The sequence below is a fragment of the Corvus moneduloides genome, chromosome 1 (genome assembly GCF_009650955.1).
Source record: "Corvus moneduloides isolate bCorMon1 chromosome 1, bCorMon1.pri, whole genome shotgun sequence".
Classification (NCBI taxonomy): Eukaryota; Metazoa; Chordata; class Aves; order Passeriformes; family Corvidae; genus Corvus; species Corvus moneduloides.
Genome location: NC_045476.1, coordinates 10,256,827 through 10,278,496, shown reverse-complemented (window position 1 = coordinate 10,278,496; position 21,670 = coordinate 10,256,827). Strand labels below are relative to the sequence as shown.

The window sequence follows — 21,670 nt, the reverse complement described above, 5'->3', positions numbered from 1 at the left end:
CTGGCCCTTGAATTGCTGAAAGAGTACATTGTAAGGTAATTTGCTATAAAGATCTCTTGAAATAATTTCAGCGTATTCACTGTTGGTTGCTCTTTCTAAACCAATCCTATTATCAGGATGTGAATTTGATGAATGGACAAGGCTCAGATTAGGTTCAGGATTGAATTTTTGTCTTTTCACTGCATGCTTTAGATATTCAGACAGTTCTTTATCAATCATGGTTTTATGAAAGTGAAAATTACTTGTTTATTGTTTTGTTTAAGGGCATTAGTTTTTTACTACCTGAGCAGTCCTCAGCTTGCCACATCACCTCTTAATACTAATTTCCTTTTTAGATATATCCAGGCAAATCACCATTTTAGATTCACAAATAGCTCTCTATTAACTTTTACTGAATCTATTGCATAATCTTCTGTCTAATACAGTGGTATTGATCACTAAAAAGATCAAGTACATCTTTATGTTTTCAGACAGTTTCAAAAATTATTTGGTCAAGTTTGTGAGACTGAAACTGTAGTACAATTTATCATCTAAAATGGCAAAAAATCATTCAGAGTTAAGGATGTAACATCCCTGAATTTGTTTTATGAGATTCTTTTAATCAGTGGCTGTGCCAGTGGCTTCCTGTGAGTCGGCAGTGATTTTGTTTCATGACAGGTTTTAGCTCCTTAAAAAAAAAAAAAAGGTTGCCAATCTGAATTATCCTTCTTGCTTTAAAAAAGTGGTGATTCATATTATCCACTCCTAAGATATCTCTTAGGATTTGCTGTGACTGTGGGAGGAGTTCAGCTGAGAGAGTCCTTCAGACGGAAACTGCCAAAGCTTGCTACTTTAATCATTATTCCTAGTGCAAGTTACAGGCTTAAGCCTATTATTAGTTTGCATACAAAAAAACTCCCCTAAATATATAATTTGACAACCAACTCCTACAAATTACCCATTATCCATTTCTTTAAAAACTGTGAGCACTTCTGTATTCAGGCCAGTTTCATGCTTGCTCTTAGTCACTGTCATGGGGCTCTGTGTTAATTTGACTGGAGCTGGCAGATGCAGGGTGTGCTGCTGAATGTGCTCGCCAGAACCTCATACGAGGTTAGTTTGCAAAGAAATAATACAGGATTTGTTTTCAGAGAAGCAGACTTTGGGTTCAAGTGTTTTCCTTTCTTTGCATTCATCCAATGGCCAGCTGCACAAGTGTCTCTCCAATTTTAGGGCTGTACTTCTGTTTGGATCTCCAAGTTTAAACCTGAGCCTACAAGTTGAAATGCCTGACTGTGGTTTCAAAATCCACTAAAAAAACAGGAGTAAGTTTTTTTCTTTGTTTTTCCATTCTTAAGTACAGCCTATTCTGTCAGAAGTTCGTGTGTGGTATGGGGTGGCTGTTTTATTCAGAAAGTCCCTATCTGACAGAACTGAATGGAGTCTGGGGACAAAGAGAGTTACTTTCCTCTGTCCAAGGAAAGTGAAGGAATACTTTCAAGTGTTTCTTCTTTTGTTTTCCTGCATAATGGTATAAAGGCTTTCTTTTACAACCCATGGATTGAGTTCAAGGCTGTTCAATAGCATGTCTGGCTCTGGCCTTTCACGTTTTTGAACATAGATCCACAAAGGAAACGAGAAGGGAGCAAGGGGTGCTTCCTTCTGCCAGTCAGTCCAAACCCAAGAGCTGGATGCTCAGAATTCAGTAGGCTGATATGAGAGACTCCAGGTCATGAGGCTGGGGCAGGTCACAGTGAAAGGGGCTGTGACTCAGTGATGCTACTGAAGGGCTAGGTCTCCTTCCATGTAAAGCTCTCCTAGAAGATCCCCTTTGGGGTCACGGCTGTTCTTTATCAGCAGAGACTGGCTGCCTGTGTCTGAAATCTGAATGACAGCGTGGTTCAGACCCTGAGCTACGTTACTTGTCCATATGGGGAGCACAAGGTAGGAGCCACTGGATGAGCTTCCTGGTTACACAGCAGACACCAGCTAAAAAATAAATGGTTAAAAGCAGTGAATAGTGGAGTGTGTCAGGGAAGGTTCAGTTCTTCAGTTCTTCTTCAGTTTCCCATGTTGGAGAAAGGAAAGGTGTGAACCAAGCTCACTGTACTGGAAGTAGCTGCCTGGTGTGTGATTGAGCTGCTCAGAGGTAAGAAAAGAGTGGTCAGAGGTCAAGGGGATGGCAAGCCTTTAGCAAGGGTTGAAAGGTATAAAAGGTCCTAGTAGCACTTGCTTGCTTGAAAGGAGATTAAGTCCTGACATTGACATCGGCTGGATCACTGGAAACACTGAACACGTTTTGAGAGTGCTGATGCCACCTGCTTTAAGAGGGAACTTCTGTGTTCCATTCTTAGGCAGTGTTGCCATTTATTTCAAGTGCTGACTGTAATGACTGAGAAAGCCATTGAAAATTTGTGCCTAACAGAGCAAATAATTGCATAAGGATCAAGCCTGTAATCACTCTGAATAAAAACTGGAACTTGAACTTGAAAACACAGACTTCTGCTTGTAAAATCCCTCCTTACTTAATGATCATTGACATTACCTTTGGATTATAAAGACTGTATCATTTCTCTCTGATAATTTTTTGTTCCCTTCCCTGCTGCAGAGGTAATGGGTAGGATCAAGTAATGCGAGGAGCAAGAACTGACCAGCAAAAGTCCCTTTTCAGCATGTATTCCTGATGGAAAATAATGGTGTCCAGAAGCAGGCTAGGGTGATTTCTAGAGTTCGGCTTCATTTTTCTGTGGATTTGAACCAAATTAAGAGAACAAACTCATTCCATGTGTCACCATTAGGATTGTAAAGGAAGCAGGATCCTACTGTGTTTAACCATGTGAATGAACTAAGCTTTTATTTCTTCCCTGATTAAAAGGCTCTGAGCTTGTGATTTTGGCATTGGCCTTTTTTTTTTTTTTTTTTTAGCACAATGGCTAGAGTAGAATGGAAGGAAAATTGAAATGTGAAAGCATGGCTGATGCACACACTCCAGTCTCCATCCCAGGCTTTGCCAAGCAGCAGTTACGTGCTCACTCTCTGTAGCAGGTGTTATAGTGAGACAGTGCCTTTGGAAACAGCAAAATAAGTTAGATGTAGACTTGCAAAACCTTAAATGTACTTAGTTGGAGAGCAGTAACGAGGTGAGAAAGGATAAACAGTAGTTCAGACACTGCAGAGGTACCTCCTGTTTGTACGAAGTAATTGGAGTGCCATGGTGAGAAGAAGTCAGCTGGTCTCTTGTAGAGTACTTAACAGCCCATGCACTATGCTGGTTCCTTTCCCATGCAATCCCCAACTGTTGTCCTTAGTCCTGGCCTTTGTGTGGGGAATTAGTATCTGTTGAAGCAATTTTGTAAAAAAATTCAGTTAAACTGGGTCAAAATTACAATGACATTTTTATAATCCATTTACTCCTGATTTATTACTTCGTTAAGCAAAAAAGTAACCCAACACATCATGTCCTCGAGAGCTTTGTTATTAAAATCTGAATAAAATGTTAAATTTTGAGGCACTTGAGAATTTTGTCCCCAATTACATTACTGGCCCGAATAGAAAAAGTAAAAGCTGAAATAAAAACATTAAGGCATTTTGTTGAAGAGGAATCATACTCTGGTTTGTCTTGCAAAATGAACTGCTGGTGGTTTATGTTGTATTTGGGGAGGAGGAACTGGGATTGGAATATAACTTTAAACTGAGTCAGTGGAGTCTTGGACTCTCTTGGAATGGCTGTCACCAACTATGACACTTGTGTCCCATTTTAATTTTGCTGAAAAACTGGTTGTGGATGTAAGACAAACCTTTCAGTTTGACCTCCTTTTTTGATCTTTATCTTTGGGAGACTAAGAGAAAAACTGAAAGTAAGACTATAAATTAGAGCAAACCTTGCTAATGAGACCTGGTTAATTACATTCATTTGCATGCCTTCAGTGGTGAGGTGAAATTTACTTAAACTCTGAATTCTCTCCTTATGTGAAGGGCTTTCTTTTTATCTTTTGTATCCAAGGCCACAGCATGGATCATGAATTGACATTTTTAATAGTTTGTAAAATACAATATCTTAATTTCTGGTGTTATCCTAATTTGTCTTCACTTGCTTTTAAAGGCTCAGTTTACAAGCAAAGTAGGGTGACAGTCTCTAGGAATTTTTGTTATTACCATGTTTTGTTGAATGTGAAGAAACTCCAGTGTATTTGACTTTCACAGTTAGTGAAAATCTTTTTTCTGTGTACTGTTCACACTGGTTACAAGTCAGGAAATGTGCTTTGGACACTTCCAGTCTAGAGGTATTCTCTCCACCTGATTTGAAGAGCGGTGTATCTTATTCAGAAAGCTCTATGCCATTCACGCTCAATATTGTTCACTCATGTGACTTACATGTCATCAATTGTTTTGCTGCCTCAAGGCCATTTTGCACATGGTTGGACAGTTAAATGTTTAAAATGATTTTGGGAAGGGCCAGGAGCTATAAGAGTCGTTGGATTTCTTACTATTGTGTTTGAGATGTTACAAGCAGCAGTTGTGTCCTGTGCATCTGAGGAATGTGGGTAGGTCAGATAATCCAGCCAAGGGCGGAGGGGCCATTTTGCGGTTCCTCTGTGACAAGACCTCATTAGCAATACACAGTTCAGCCTTGGTTAAGCCTGGTGGCAAATGTGCCATCTGCTTGCAAACAATCTTGGATCCTGCCAGACCTGTGTTCAAAGACATCCCTTAGATCTGTCCAAGCATCCGAGTCCCAAAAACGCTCTCAGGGAGGTGACAGTTGTGATCGCGGGGAGCATCACGCAGGGAACATCGAGGTGTGGATAAACTCAACAAAAAAAGAAGGAAAACCCACACATAATATAAAATTAATCTGCGAGTTCTGCGAAGTTATTCCAAGAAAACATATGTACAACATAGTAGCACTCAGGTGAAGTAAGCAAAATGAGGCTTCAATTATAGCAAGTAAAGTAAGTGGTGGAGTGTACAGATATATACTCTCATGCCTGGGAACTGAGACTAGTTGAAAACAAATGAGTTTTATGAAGAAATTTTTCCAAGAGCAGATTATTGTGTAGTGGTTTCCTGGACCTTCACTACAGCTTTGCGTTTATAAGTCCCTGTTGTCAGGGTTGGGATATTGGACCAAATAGCTGACTAGTCCAATCTGATATTCCAGATCTATTTTGAAAAAAAAAAAGGAGGCTGAGCAGAAGGATACTGCAGTGTAAATCATGATAGCAGAAAACTGTGTTTAATGAAAAAGTTATTTAGGATTCATATAGGAAGAACATGGAATGAAGCATTTTTATTGCGGATAAGAAAATGCATAAAGCAAAAAAAAGCATTGTTTAACTGTGTGGAAGATTGAAGTTGAGCAATTTGAGATTTTAATGAGTCAGGAATATGGAGCACCAATACACTGATATTTCAGCTTAGAAATATTTTGTTGCTTTCTTTCTTTAGCTGAAATGCTGCGCTGTATGTGAATTCTAAAAATACCACTCTGAAGTCCTGTTGTCAAAATAGTTTTCCTTTAAAACAGAACGTAACAAACCAGCATTTGTACTATCCAAAATTATGTTTGTGTGTAATTATGCATTTGAACTATGCAATTGAACTCATAATCAGAGCCATGAAAGGTAGGTTTGCACAGTGCAGTCAGTCTGTCTGCAGGGCTGTGCTCAGCTCTGCTCACCTGCTTTGCCAGTTAATAGGGGCTGCTCCCCACATGGTGACGTTGCACTCTGAGTAGAGGCTGTCTGTGTAATGCTAGAGACAGAAATAGGAATGAAGCTGGCAAATTTAGAACTAGTGGTATTTTAGGGTGAAGTGGTTTTTTTACTTACGGTCGTTTTATGTGTGGAAACTTTGGAAACTTCGTGGTGGTGTTGATGGTGGTGGTTTGGGGTGTATTTGTGGAAAGTTGGTTGTCCCCCATCCTCCTATTTGATGCAGAACTGTGCCCCTGTGTTTAAATCTTTGGTTTTCCCAAGTGCTAACTGAGGCCTTGTACACACTGGAGGGATCGGTGCTATGTTCTGGATTTGTAGGAATGAGCTTTGTGACAGCAAGTTACAACCAGAGAGAGAATATTTCCACCCAATTATTCTCGCAACAGTGAATTTCCTATAAAAATACCACGGGGATAATTTTTTCTTTACCTGTGTGTGAAGAAAATCTACCTGTCTCTATTAAAAAATGTATTTATAAGGAAAAAAACTCCTCTCTGCTTATGGAGGTTTTTTAGGTGAGAGACTGTAACCCCTTTTTTGTGTTTCATGTCCAGTTATTTCTTTCTCTTCCTTTTAAAATTGAGTAATCTGCATTGTCACTCCTAATTCTGTACAACAATGCAGGTCCTGTTTCAATCCTATTTAGAACAATAAGATAACCAATTTGCTGCTAAACAGCTTGACAGACTGTTTAGTTCTCCACGAGCTCTGAGTGAGTGTCAGACCTTCCAATGTGGTATTCGTATGTCAGCTGCAATTTTATAGATACTCTTTACCCCTGTAAGTATATAAAGACATTAGGTGGCAAAGAGAAAGTGTTTGTTGGTATTCTTCTGGAAAGAAAGGCAATTCAATGTTTACAAAATTCGCATGTCAAAAAGACAGAGTTATTAATGTTTTATTTTTGTGAAGAGAGATTTGAAATTGTTTCAGCTTCAGAATAGAAGAACTGCATCATAAAATCCTGACACTAAATTAGGAAAGGATTATGCTGAAGAGAAAGCCCCATTCATTGCTCAGAAATCCTATCATAGACAGAGGGAGAGGACCTTCACCGTTGGCTGAACGGGCTGGAGATTTTGTGCGTGATGTATTGCACCGTTTTATGACAGATGCTCATTGTTTAATGACTTTTATACTTCAGCAAAATTCGTACAGCTTACTTTGCTAACAAAGACTAATTATTAGAGTTAATATGCCATCAGCAATGCACATTATAGGCTTATTGGATTTGAGAGCTTATGTAACATTTTCAAGAAAACCTAAGCCTTTTATTGAAATAGGTGTATTTTCCTTTTTTCTACCTACAAAATAATAAGCAAACAAATCTGAAAATGCAGAAAGAGGGAAATTGGCAAACTCATTCTTTGAAAAGAAGTCAGATTGTTTGCGACTTGTACAGCTACTGTCTAACACTGTGCCTGATGATCATAATTGGTCTTTCAAACAATAGATACAAATTAATTGACATTTCTATCTGGCATTCGTCTAGGATGTAAATATGGGCTTTGATTGCAATTCAGATTACTCTGAAATTTAATATCTGGTTATAATCAGAATTGCTAAAGATGTCTAGCTAATTTAATTGACATAATTTTTATAACATCTCTAATTTTATGTTGATGTCTGAGGTAATGACTGCTGAGTCACCTCTGCCTTGGGAGGCTTTTAAAATAAAAATGACGATACACAGGACTCAGTTGAAAACATGTAAAAAAAAGAGTTTATCTCAGTTTTTCCCTCTCTCTTGGTAGGTTGCTGGAGGGGAATGAATGAAATCTGGAGGTGTACAGTGGTATTCCAGCCCTATCATTCCCTAGTAAAGATCAGCATGAAAAAGCAAGTGGCTCATTTGTTGGACTGAATCATTGTTACTTATTTACAGGACCAAAATAGTTTCCTTCATATAAAAAAGCCTTCAGCAAGTTCTCCTCAGATAGGAGGATTTATTTATGAAGTCTCTCTGGGATAATGTGGGATGATTCACTGTTTTTGCTACTTGCCAAAAATGACTCCAGCAGATTAGTAGAATTTAAGCTATTGTAAGTACTGGATAACTTGTTAAAGTAAGCCAGGGACCTAATTCAGCTGAAAGTGCCAAAGGGCAGTTAAAAATCTACCTGATGGAGACGACTTGCTGGTGGCGGGGTGTGCTGGTTGGCTGCTGACATCCCTGTGTTGCCGCAACCAGTCCAAGCTACTTGGGTGAGAATAACTTTCCAGTGCAGAAATGAGGACGCTGTCATTCCCTGGCCTTCCATCTGATGCAAAAGCTTAAAAATTTCCTTAAGTCGGCTGGAGTAGAGCTGAACATCAGTTTATGAGCTAAAATTATCTTGATTACTTGACCGTGGAGATCAGTCTCCTGACTTTGACTTCACCCCATGTCTCCAGCTGAGGACAAATGCGTGATTGTGTGTGGAAGATGAGAAACCAAACTGACTGCTTAATTCAGGATGTGCTGACAGACGGACCCTGTTCCTGATTTGGGGAGGAGGGAACTGGAGGGAAGCTGGAGAAGCAATAGGAAGGGGGGAGCTGTCGGCAGTTGTGCAGCCGAGCAGCTCTGGGGGCTGTGGGCACTGCAGGCTGTGCCTGAGGTGTGGCTGAGTGCACAGACCAGTGCTCAGGAGGCAGCCATCTATCTGACTAAAACTGGGGTATTATTGCCTTCAGTTCTATGAATGTATTATGTTTTATCCCTTGAAAGGTAAAGGCTCAGTACAGAGGTAGTGATTGCCAAGATTTATTTTATCCATGCTCTGTGTCTGTCTGGATTCCATTTGCAGAAGGTTTCTCATTTCTAGTGGACTACTTGAGTTTAGGCTTAATGTGCTCTTCTCAAAACTCAGATGTTCTCTATCAACATAATGGTTGTCTAACAAGCTATCCATCCTGCTGCTCTTGGATTTTCAGTGAGCTTTTCAAATGTCTGAGAAGATAAAGCTTTCCTTAGAACAGAAACTACCTTCCTCAGTCTAGTCGGGTGCCTTTTTTTTCTTTCTGGTTTGGCAAGTGCCAGCAGATGGTATCAGATATGAGAAGATCCATTCACTACGTTGTCAAGGATGTAAGGCTTTTGCAAACAGTAGGATATATCCAGGCTGCCCTGCAACAGTGATTTGGATCACCTCTGGCCATGTCAGAGGGGGTGGTCGCAATGTTTGTGGGCAAACCATCCCACCTTCATGCTTTTGTAGGTCCTATAGAGGGGCAGTGTGTCATGTATTATTTGAAAATTGTTTTAAAATGGGAAGAGTGGATTAATATTCCCCAGAGAACAGCAGGGGGGTCTGCTGATGTCTCCATCTGCTCATCTCCCTCTCTGAGACATGAACCTTGTCGTGCTCAGGAGCAGTGTTTTCACAGAGGCAACCATCATTGCTCTGACATCAGGTGTCTAATAATAACTCCCTGGCAAATCATCCTCTCTTCTGCTTCACCCACTCTTAGTCACTATACCAGTTTCTGTAGGCTACAAGTAGTAGGCTATTTATTAAAATCAGTAACTAGTGAAAAATGGTTTTCTTAATCAAGTTTCTCCTGCCAAGAATGTAAAATCAGTGAGACCAATTTTAGGTGCCTTGAATCTTGTCCAAGTCAGATTACTTGGCAACTCAGTTGCTTCCATACCTTCCATGCACATTCCAGGTGCTGAGGAGCACTATTTGAAAATTTGTGGTTATTAAAACTAATGCCTTAAAATTCTTTGTAAGGCAATAAATGTATTTGGGTAGCATCCTCCCTGTGTCCCATCCACATCTGGCACTGCATTGCATGGTAGAGAGTCTTCATTTACTCTGAAGGAGAGGGTCAAGGTTTTCTGGGAATAAATCACCCACTTCCTTATCCCTCTCACCTCAGCATTGCCCATGGGGTCATGCCTGGAAATGCCAAGGGGAAGCATGAAACTGCTGAAAGCCTGCCTGTAGGCACAGCGGTTTGTGGTTTTTCTGACCGTGTCGACTTAACAGGTCAGTAGCTGTGCTTATCCTGGTTTTCTAGGTAAGCTCACTTGTCCCCAAGTTCTTGCAGGAATGTGACATTTCACTTCCTTTTTATAATCTGTCACTGATTGACAAGCTCTTTGCATGGGGGAGCTATTCTGACAGCAGGGGAGCAGCAAAGCCAAGCGCTCTCTCCTTCCCACACAGGCTGGACCTTGTCCTGCCTTCTGGGAAGGACGGAGAACTGGGAATGCCCTGGAGAGCTGCCTTGAATGGGATCCAGAAATGTGGGTTTGTAGCAAAAAATACCTTTCTAATTTAGTTTGTTCAATTTATAGGTCAATATCCTGCTATCAAAAAAGAAAATGAATTGTATATATTGGAAGTTTCCCAGTGGAAGATTATTTGTGAATAGAAAAGCTTATGCTACTGTAACTCATTGCTCAGAAGCAATGACAATTTTTGACACCACATGGCAATTTTAACTGGAGGCTGTCTAATGCCCTGGAGACTCCACCACATTGTCATTTTACTTCATCTTATCTGCATAGGTTTGTCAATGTGCTAATTTATGGGAATGTTCCTCTTTAATTTCTGCACCATCCTTTTCCTGTATTCATTTTTCTATTTTTAGTATAAACTCATGTTTTTATGGAGTATAACAGGAGAGGGAGCACAAATTAAAAATTTTGAATTTTAGAGTTTTTCCTCCAAGTTGGTTTATGCTCTGTGTTTCTGGGCCAGCTCCTTATGTCCTTGTGTTTTAAAACTGAAGAGTAGACTTGCTACTCCCATGAGTATCATAAGTTTATTGGTCTTCCTCTTAGGTACATGACATTTTAAAAATAATTGTATTATCAGAGTAATTTCTGGGAGTATTGCTCTTTTTGTCAGGGCATTTTGTGCCTCGTTGCACAGTTATGTTTTTTCTTCCAACTTACCATTTTTTGTTCATTCTGGCTATATTGCTAAGGTGTTTTCTGCTCACAAATTAAAAGAAAGAAGTATCATTCAGTAGTCTTAGGAAGGTGCCAGTGTTGAGCTTTGAAACAGTCTTCCATTACTGGAAAAATACTGATACTTGGCTGAATTTAGGGAAGAGGAGGGTTAAGGGTTTGGATTAGCCTTTTTTGCCACCTGCCTTCTTTCAGCCACCTTTTGTACCTCTGAGATTCAGGGCTGCTCTTTGGCGCAGAAGGGGTGTGTTTGACTGATGAGCTGACTGGTTAGGGGAACGTGGTTTTAAAAACTGTCTGCATTGAAACAGCTGGAAAACATCTTTCCCAGTCCAGCTTCAAGAAAGAGTAATAGATGTGTTTGACAGCATTGATATTTCACTACCAATTGCTGTTAATCATTAAAATTAATGCAAAAAACGGTGCAGGGAAGCGCCGGGACATAAATGGGACTTAAGTGTCCATGGAAGAGACAGACAAGAGAGGGGGCTGCTTGTGGCTGTGTGAGCGTGCTTGGATAAAGGACCATGATGGAGAATCTGGGTCTGCTGGTCTGAGTGCCTGGAGGGTACTGAGTTGGTTTATATTTTATTTATTTAATTGCTTTTGTGAAAGGGCCGGTGTATTTTTATATTGTGTGCTATTGTGGGGCTACATTATAAATACTTTATTGGAGGAGTAAAATATCATATAGCAGTAATTTCATCTTCCTGTGTTGAATAGTCTATCTTCTGGGGATGTTAAAAGTTGTTGCTGGTGTTTGATTATTTTACTTTAATAGGTCATCTGGAGTTTTAAATATCTTGCGAGACCTGCTGTAAGTTTTCTGCCTGAGAGAGAGTTTGCTGCTCTCTTCTTCCCTTACAACCACACTGCTTTGCAGCTGCTGAGCCTCTGTGGTACTTGCTGGTAGATGAGATGGTCATACAAACTGCAGTGATCAGACAGCTGAGATAGGCACCTAGGACCACTGTCTTTTTAGTCCAGGATCAGGCAGTAAAGCTTTATTTTTACTTCTTTTTAGGTTTTCTGAATTTTGACTTCTGTCTGTGAAATGAGGAAGGTGGGGCTGATCTGTTGGGGGAGTAAAGAAGCTGGAGCCAGGCTCTTCTTGTGGTATCTAATGATAGGACAAGAGGCAATGGGCACAAACTGAAATACAGGAAATTCTGCTAAAGGACAATAAACAAAGTAGAGAACTCTTCATCCTTAAGGCTATTCAAAATCCAACTGGTCATAGTTCTGTGGAATTTACTCTGAGCAATTCGGCTTTGGGGAGAGGAGGATTGGACTAGGTGATCCCCAAAAGTCCCTGCTGGCCCCAATTCCTTTGTGATTCAGTGAATTGATATGAAGAGCTGATGTGGGGGCTACCAGATGCTGGCATATGTGAATGCAGCATCCACTTAGATCTCTGAGCAAAACAGTTGCAAAGATATTGGTGAGTCAGTTGGCAGCATGGCTTGGTACAGCCTGTTTGTATGGACATCCCTAAACTGTCTTTGCTTACTGGCCATGACTCTGGGAGGTGTTCATACAAGTTTGAGAAACTCAGCTTAAGTAGGTTTTTGGGAGAATTCTTTCCTGTGTTTCAGGATGTGAATCGTCTTGCACTGCCCAAAATTAGGAAGGCTCTCCACCCACAGAAATATTTTTGAATATATATCCATTAGGTGGTTTTGTACTTAAACAAATGGGTTGAATGCAGAGCCTTGTGAAAGGCCAGGTAGACCTTTATAACCCCTTTGGTTGCTCACACATCTTCACGCAGGTTAACGTTAGCTGTTAACAACACAAAGGGGAAAATCGTGCACAGGGCTGACTAAAATGAAAGTTTTCAGGCGTTTGAGCTGCAGACTCCTTGTTGCTGTTTTCAGTCACAGGAAGAGATGTACTAGATCTGACAAGCCCAGCATGTTCCTGGCCAGCACAGATAGTGTTAGAAGGGGTAAGCACAGGGCAGTGCTTCCCTGGTGAATCCCCTGAATATCCCACAGTTGGCCAGCCGGAGGCTTTCTGAGCTGTTAGCTTGGTCATCTTGGTCAATAGTCAGCCATGAACTTACTTCCCCTGAATTTTTTCCATAAAACCATTTATACTTTTGGCCTCTGCAGCATAGAGTTTCACAATTTAATTATTTTGTTTGTGTGGAAAGGTCCTTCCTTTTGTTTTAGTTTGATTCTTTTTTAACGCACTGAACGATAATTTCTGTGAATCCCCATGAGTTTTCTGTGTTTACAAGAGAGGGAATAATAATTCCAAAAGTTAGATAAAATGTGAAACAGCTAGAGAAAATATCCTCAATCAGATGAACCTTTGGCTTCATCCTGTGTAACAGTTCATTCATTCCTGTAAATAATTAGGTGAAATTCCTGTAAAATCCTGTAAGTAGTTCTTAAGAAAGTGATATTCCAGGCAACTGGGCAGCTGGCAGCTCCAGTTTTTGCATTGACTTCCTGTCTCTCTGAGAGTACATTAATATTTGTTGGGTTTTTGCCTTTTACCCACTCTTCAACATTCAAATGAAGTATCTCAGTAGGCAACAGCATCCAGGAATAAGGAAAAACCAGCACATAGCCTGAAGAGTTGTACAGTTTGAGAAACTCAGTACATCTATATCTGAAGGATTCAAGATTCATTTGAACAATAGGGAATTAAAATGTTCCCAATTTTCTGCGTATTGCTTCTCTCTTCAGCTTTCTACAGTGACTTTGAGATGTGAAGAGGTGGAGTGAGAAATTAATGCAGTTACAAAATATCTCAAAGGTTAAAAAAGTGAAATATGTATTCGTGGCTATTTCTGTCCTGACTCCAAAACAACTGAATAAAGTGAGAACAAGAGATTAGGAAATGGCATTTAAGAGCAGATTCATCCAAAAAGGGAGTTGAAAATTTTGCAGTTTACTTTCTCTTGTCTGGGATATTTTAATAGAGAATATTCATTCCTGTTCCCCATGCTTTTAACCGGTATTATATCACTGTACTTTTTACAAAGGTCTTATAAATTTAAGAAGAAAATTGCTGTGGGAAAACTAATGAGATCTTTCAGAGTGTCACACTCAGAATCTGCTGTAGTAGCCAGATACCAGGTGGAGTTCAGCAGCAATGGCAGCAGGAAGGGAATTCATCTGGGTCCTACTGCAACTAGTTTTCAAGCAGATGATTTTTTTTTTTATTATAAATATCCAAGATTTTGTTTATCATTAAAAAATGTCCAGGCTTGTATAGAGAAGGGTATATTTGGTGGCGAGGGTTTAAAAAAGTTGGAAATCTATTCATGTTCTTGACAAAACAAGGAAACCTCACACTTGATGGAATACCTCTGTTATACCGAAAGTGTCTTAGTGTATGGTTATCTGATCATAAGAAAATATAACTGTCCTAGTTTTTGGTTTTGACTCAGGATGGAAAAACTGATGAAAGTCTGTGAGAGGAAAGATAACTCTCCTTTTCTGGCCTCTCATCATCACCACCCACAGCCCCGCAAGTGTGATTTTGCCAGGGTTAGTTGAGTCTATTGTTATGTGTAGTACTTGTGTTTACCTTACTGTAGAATAGTGGGAAAAAGAAATACACAGTATTTGAACTGTGTCTGTTGTCTTTTCAAATTCTGTTATACTGTGTAATTTCTTTCAGCTAGCCAGTTTGTTAATGAGGGCTTCAAGTGAGGTTATTTACGGCTGTGATACAGAGGGATGTTTAAGGTAGCATTCTACATTGATTTGAGTTGGTGCTGGACTTCACATGGCTCAGCTGTTGCAGTGTTGCAATGTACACAGCTTTAGAGATGTGTATGTTGTAATGGGTTCATTATCTGTGGCCACTGGATCTTAGCCTCTTAATTTAACACTGCTGCTGCTTTCTCCTAAGGAATAACCAGTGTTTATGTTGCAACTTCTTCCTGTGTAATTAATGGTAGGGTTTTTGTATTGACTCCAGAGAGTCTAAATGGCAAAACAGAAGACTAAAAGGAAAAACGTGCTTCATAAGGTGGTTGCCAGGGGTGGAATTAAACTATTGTTATTAGGGGAAAAATAGTATAAAAAAAGTTGCATCATGTCAGTGTATGTACAATCAGGAGAACCTTATTTGTGAGATAGCTTTGGTTACTGCTTCCAAATACTATGGAAATAGGGTATCTAAAAAGTGAAGTTATGTTTTCAAGATTGTTTTGAAGCATGGGATTAAGCAGCAAGATTAATTCTGTATAGGATCAATTCACAAGGTTAACATGAGCCAACTGGATTTTCTGAACCAAATGTAGTTATCCATAAGATGCAAATTCAGGATTGTGTATTTTCACAGACCCTTTGCAATTAGATTTTTAACTCCTAATTGCACTGCTTTTCCATACAGCTTACCACTGAGACTTTAAAATGTGTCCCAAGAAAAGATTTGAGCTAAATATAGCATGTCTTCTTCATTTGAAAATGAAGGCACGGGAACATAAATGTGTAAATGACTGCTGCAATGTGGAGCAGGAGAGTTACTGAATGGCTCCTCTTCCTCCCTCCTCTCTCCCTTCTGAGCTGTCTTTCTGCCTCTTCGGCTTGAGCACCGTGAGTCACACTGATGTCATTCCCCACGCTGGCAAAGCAAAATTTGGCAGATCCGTGACTCTTTCTATTTTTGGGATTTGGGGATTTTTTTGAGATTTGGGGTTTGGTAGCATTGTATACATTTGAATATAGGAGTAGCAGTTTTACTGTTGTGTTACACCCCCCCCCGCCCCCCATGACTTGTTATGTCACACAAGTGATGTTTTTCCCATCAGTAACACCTGAATGATACTATTTTCTTGAAGTTTTTTCTCTTCCTTTGCCTGCTCCTTATTAACACTTTTCATTAGAAGTGATAAAGCTTTATCAGTTAAGAACTATCAATACAACAGAGCAGTCCAGAGCCTGGAGGTTGCTGTTCTGGAGGCTCCTGTGCAGTGTGAGAACTCCAGCACCCGCTGTGTTTCTCCCTGCAAGGATCATTTTTTTTTATTGAAATGGTGATGATCCCAATGCAATTGGATATTTCTGTTTGAAATACCTTTTCTGTGGAGGTTCATCATACTGTGCTGGTTTTTGAAAGTGAAATTTGACATATTACCAGCTCTATTGAAAGTGAGAATGCAAGTTGCTGAAGCTTAAAATTACTCACTGTGCTGAAAGAGAATTTTTATTAAAGGAAAACAGTGCTATTTCTTCTGTGGTGAGCAATGCTTAATGACTGATGCATCAGCTACGAAAAACCTTCAGTTTCCAGGTCTGCTGCAAAAACTGGCATATTGCAGTTGGCCTTGATGATCCTTGTATGTCCCTTCCCAATGAACTATCCTATCCTGTCCTATCCTGTCCTATCCTGTCCTCTCCTGTCCTGTCCTGTCCTATCCTATCCATCTCATCCCATCCTGTCCTATTCCTCCTCTTTTGTAGTTATAATTAAAGATATTGCAAACTAGCTTGTACACTGAGCTAACCACATTTTCAACTATCAGTGGGTTGCCATAATTGTCATTTATTTTCCCCCAAGTGGTAGGAGTGTAGTCCATACATGCATGCAAATTCTGTGTAACATTGCCAAAGGATGACTGTTTCTTCTTTTTCCTTCTTGGATTTTATTGAAGTGCTGGGTGTCTGTCAAGCTCACTTTTGCTCAATGTCTAAAATTCTTTGGGTCCTCTGCTTTGCCCTGTGTAAGCCCGACCATAACAGGACACCTCAGGGATTAGTTTACTCACAACACACAATGAAGTAGGTTGTGACTACACCTGAATGTTAATGGCAGCTGTAATAAAACACTGGCATTTCACACTTAATAAAGACCTTTTCAATAGCCTGGGGATGTAAATAATTGTGTATATATGCTATATTAAAAATATTGCTGCCTTCGACTTTTTGATCATGTAATAGAAGTAATGAGACAGAAGTCAGAAGCTGCAACCAAAGATAATATAACTAGGTGTAGTTCTTGTATTTTAAGGTCATAACTTATGGAGGCACAAACAGTTTAGTCTTTTGAATATTGCTTCTTTCACATTGGAAATGGAAAAATTTACTGAGAATAATGTGGCTAAAATTATCTAAAGCATGTGGCATGCACTCAAGAGAAAAGGAGTTAATTAACCAAAAGACTTCAACGGGGTCTACATACGGCATTTAAACTTTTGTAAGCTCTGAATTTTGGATGCTGTTTAGTGTGCGCCTAATTAATTTTCATTCAGTGAAGGCAAAATTCAATGTGGAAAAGTTTATTGCAGTAATCTTGTAATAAGAACATGACTACAGACAGAACTGATCAGTATTTAAGGAATATGCTCTTAATTCACTGTGTAGGCTGAAAGAAGGAGGCTGAGTTGGAAAGGTAGAGTCAATAGCTCAGACACCAAAATGCTTTCTGATTGCTGCCTCCCTTTTGGTCTTAGAATTTTGAAATTACGTTGTCTGTTGTAGCTTAGATCAATGACAGGAAAACCAGGGAAGATCCATGGTGATGATTTTAAATCAACCTCAGGCGCGGTATTGCTGCCGCACTCTGATGGGGAAACTTGGTCTTGCAAAATTGTGGCCATTCTTTCCTTGGTTACATTTGTACAGGACTACACATTTACTTGGGATTATTCAAGTGTAGGTGGCTGTAATGAGAATTGAATTCTCTGTCTTTTGCAAAGCAAAATGCTTGGTGCGGTGTGATGTAACAGTGTCAAAAGTCTCCTTGTTATCCCAAATAAATGAAACAGATTTTCTTGTTAAGAACATAAATGTCAGCATTAGAACCAGCGTGTTTACTGTGTGATTAAGAAGTTTCTCAACAAAAGTTTTGTTCTTGCTTAATGAAAAGAACTTCACAGTCGATTAATAGCATTAAAACTAAGGCTGTGGAAAATGGTTTTAATACCAAAATAATTGTTTAAATTGAGGCTTAATTACAGTGATTATAGTAGTTCTTATTGAGTGATAATACATTCCAACTCAACATTTTAACTGGGTTTTAAGTATTACTGTGTAGCTCTGCCACAGTAAGGGTTACTTTGTTTGAAAACAACATTTTGTGGTAAGAAAGTAAAAGACTAATTTGATTCATATGTAGCTGGTGGTTTTGTTTCATACAAGTTACCTCCAGGATGGAATGCCCAGTGGTGTTCACAGGGGCGTTTCCCTGATGATCCAGAATTGAAGGAAGAATGACTTTCACTTTATTTCTGTTTGTGACTACTGCTCACTCAGTGTTTTCTGGGTAATGTTACAGTTTTTATTTCTTCAGGACGGGTTGTTGTCCAGGACAGGAGGCTTTAAGTGCTTCTTAAAGGGTTGGGTTTTGCATATTGCATGGCAATGGATTAGAGTTTGAGCAAGTCTTTAATTCCATGTGCTGCATATCTGTTGTTAATAAATACTGAGGTAGTTGTGATAGAGACAGAGGTGTCCTTACAGTCACAAGTGCCAGCGTGTTGCCAATGGGATGGTTTGTTATGCTTCATCCTTGCCAGTTTTAAACACTTCTTAAATTCCTTGGCCAGTTGCTCCTGACCTCTATTTTCATTCTGTAATTGTATTTTTTAATGGAGTGAGCCCCATACAATAAGCCCAAGAATATGTTCCCTACAGGGTTTAAATAACAATGTTTGGGAAGAAGACATTGCCTTTTTTTCCATGCAATTCATTGGAATAATTTTGTGCATTGGAAAAAAGTCTTGGGCCTAAAAGCAATGGTGTCTGGTGTGGGTTGAGTTCAAGGTTGTGACCAGCAGGCTGCAATGATGTCCAATTTTGGCAGAAATAAAAAATTTAACAGGTTGTTTTTTTTTTTTTTCCTTAGTGTGATTTGATTTATGTTCTATTACATGTGAACAGTTAAGACATGATTCTGCTTAAATTTAAACTTGCAAGTATTCCCACTGGCTGTAATGAGGCTGCCCATGCTTGAGTGAAATGTAGGCATTTGTCTTCCCAGAGCTGGAAGATGGTGGAAAATGCTCTCCTGCATTTGCAGTTTTATGCTGGAAAGGGGAGGATGGTCTCAAAAATGTAACCAGTGCACTAACAGCTGCAGTATATTTAATTTTCAAGTGAACATAACCATCTCACACCAGTAATACTATATATTTAATTAAGTTGATTGCAACAATTTGTCGCACAAACTATAACCATTGGACGCATCAGATTAAATGCTGCATTTTAGAATGGGGCATTTGATAATTATTTTTAGTCCTTTGTTGTAAATATTCATGAAATTTTTGGTTATATGTATATATATTTAATTCAGAAGTGTATACACTTAATCTCCTGTCTTTTACTTTGTGCTGGGCATAAATTAAATGTTTTGGACTCTGTATGTCAGGAGGTAAGCTTGTCCTCCTTCAGCTTCACACTATTTAAAGAAAGAGAATTGGCTTATTTTATTTTGTTAAACTTTTAGAAGAATTCAGAATTTAGGAATAACATTTTGAACAATGGTATATGTCTTGGGGTTTCTCAAACTGGGACAGTTTCAAAAGAAAGCTTAGAAAACCTTGGTTGAGTCAAGTTCAAATATGAAAAAAGCAGGAGATCTGACAAGTTATTGATCTTGGCGATGCTTTTTCTAAGAACTGAGTGTTGCAAAACCTAATTAGTGATCTGGAAGATAAGTGGCAATTAAGAATGGTCAGAGCTCCTCAAGCAGAGAAATGAAAGTTTACATTCAGCAACTGAGTCGAACTGAATGGGAAAGTGGCTTGGGTGGCTGCTCCTTTTCCTGGTTAGTGCCTGAAGAGAACAGATGAGGCAACACGGCTCACAGCTTCACATGCAGCTTTAGGCTGGGTTTCCTTAGCTTGCCTTCCTTAGAAAGAATGTCTTAGCTAAAGGCAAGTCAGAAAATGTACCCTGAGATCAGAGCTGCTTTATCCTGATAGATAATTTTAGTAGCGGGACCTAGATATGTCTTTCTCTTTCTCATGGATGTTGTAGTTGTGAGATGAAGAAACATTGAATACCATAAATAGTGGTAAAAGCTCTTCACAGAATCCCCATTATACTGTTGTATTTTATTTAAATACACCCAGGATTTGTCATTGTGTATGTTTTTATAAAAACCTATTTTAATAAGAACTGTGGTTGAGAATAATAACCCCAAAATTATTAACCTCCAAATAACCTCATTGTCATGTAAGACAGATGACGGCTTATGCCCTAATGTATTTTTTCAGACCTTCCAACTGTGGAAAAAGAAGTATCTCCAAAGCCTAATATATACAGTTGCTGATGTGCCTGGGGGGTTGCAATGCATACTGCCCTAGTGTATTAATGTATGTAGTTCAAATTCTCTTTATTGTTAACTTGCCAAAAATTTAGCATTTCTATATCATTAACAATGGGACAGTCGATTTGCATTTTGGCACAGGGTTATGGTTTTGGGCCAGACTGTACAGCTGAGAAGCTGGTCTGGTCTCTGTGGCATTGGTAATTGAGATGTTACAGAGTTTCACAGATAAGAGCTGTCTGGATCCAGACAGTGGAACCTGAAACATTTTTTGTAAAGAGTAATTTTTACCTCTTTGATCATTGGGGCAATTAAATCCCTGATTTTACAGTTATAAATAGTTAGCTGTGCCATTTCTGACATCTGTATTATGTCCACTGTCTCAAGGGGCCCTTGTGTTTTACCAAGCTTGTTTGACTACATCCTTGCCATGAAATATGATGTCTTTTTAAAAATTATTTTTAATTTAAATTTAAAGGTGGCTGAGCAGTAGGCCCTGATGCAAGTGATATAGCCTCTTCTCTCTTCCCCTGAACCACCCAAAAATCTTGCCTTGCCTTGCTCACACTATCTTATACATGGCAGTGGGTTTCAGGATTTCATAGCCATGAGAAAAAATGAGAAAATGTTCTGAGTTCTATCTACTCCTCTTTACATCAGGCTGAGGGCCTGCAAGAGCAGAGGAGGTTTGATTCTTCATATACTGTTTGGATCCCAGTCATCAGTCTTGGGAGGGTGTCCTTGCACACGGTGAGCCCTCTGCCCCAGGGTGGGCTGTGCTTCCTCAACCTGCCCTTCCTCTGGGCTGATTCAATGCTATGTTTGTCATGGCATTCAAATCTTGTTGTTTATAAAGGTTTACTAAACACTTGAAATTTATTTACTATGTTGTAAGACACATTTTTCTTCTTGCCTGGCTTTCACTGCATAGATTAGTGTTTTGCCAGGGGTATTGCAACACTTCACTATTTAAGTGGAGTGTTACTTTATAATGTATTCAAGCCAGTGCAAGACCTGTTGTTTTAATGCTATCAAATCCTGGTGCATGGTGATGGATGCGTTACTACCCAACAGAAGAAATTTTCGTATTTCCTGAAGCTTTATGTGCAATCTGGGAATTTAAATTAAAAAAAAGTCAGGACCTTTGAAACAGTGTACTCTTTGCACCACCAGTGTCACTGGTTTCCTTCAAGGGACCTTCAGGTTTACTGGCTGCTGCACTGTCATCCTCATTCCCTCCCCCTGGTCTTAGTACATCTTTTATGGTTTTATCTGGGCTGTTTACTAGGTAGGAGTATACTGCCAAAGGTGTGTAAGAGATCTAGTCTTGCTAAGCCACCTTGGGCATTTTTCTGATCTGGAGAGAGTAAATGGTGTAGATCCTTTAATTTGGTAGTTCAAACCACTGCTGTTGAATGTTGTGGAAAGTAAGAAGCTGGGGCAATCATAAGAGTTTACAATATTAGTAGACATGAGAAATGAAAGCTGGTACACAAGATACATTATTATCTCCCCCAGGTATGAACAGGCAGGGTCAAAAATAAAATGATATATCTGGTCTGAGCTACCTTGGTGGCATTTGAGGTGAGACAGAAGGAGCCTTGTCATTATATGAATCGTTCTAGTTAATCTCTCCTGAAGGAGCGATATAGATGTGCAGTGCTGATCTTTATTTATGTTTAATACAGTCAGTGTCAGGCCCAATCACTCCAGTTTATTATACAAAGGTATAAAAAGAAGCGGTTTTTACCCCAAAGACTTTACATTCCATGGTCAGAAAAAGTCCTGGTGAGCAGACATCACAGAGGGGGTGGCAGGGTAAGGAAGGTGTGTGTAT

General features: G+C 39.4%; 1 protein-coding gene across 4 annotated transcripts in view; it reads left to right on the top strand.

The window, feature by feature from the left end:
* Positions 1-21,670, top strand: part of DIP2C (disco interacting protein 2 homolog C) — a 316,626-nt gene that overhangs the window by 43,869 nt on the left and 251,087 nt on the right. The gene's annotated exons all lie outside the window — the stretch shown is intronic.